The sequence below is a fragment of the Calidris pugnax genome, unplaced genomic scaffold (assembly GCF_001431845.1).
Source record: "Calidris pugnax isolate Ruff unplaced genomic scaffold, ASM143184v1 scaffold24, whole genome shotgun sequence".
Taxonomy (NCBI): Eukaryota; Metazoa; Chordata; class Aves; order Charadriiformes; family Scolopacidae; genus Calidris; species Calidris pugnax.
The window spans coordinates 7,345,950-7,346,240 of NW_015090922.1; positions in this window are offsets into that span (position 1 = coordinate 7,345,950).

The following is a 291-nucleotide window of genomic DNA, read 5'->3' on the forward strand; positions in this document are numbered from 1 at the left end:
CGGGAGGAGAAGCCGCCGGGCGGCCGCGTTAGCGCCAGCCACCTTTTTTGGGGGGGCGGGGGGAGGAAGATGGAGGCCGGCTGGGACCGCGCGTGTGTCCCCCTCAGGGGGGAGCTGCGGGCCGGGGGTCCCCCGGAGCCCGCTGAGGAGCGGGGAGAGGAGGCGGCGCCGGCTGGAGGGTCGCGCCGCTTCCTTCGTGACCCCCTCCCCACCTCCGCCTTGGAGCGGGGGTAGCGTCCTCCCCCGGTGACTAACGGCGGAGGCGGGAGCGGGCTGGGGCGGGGGCCGGCG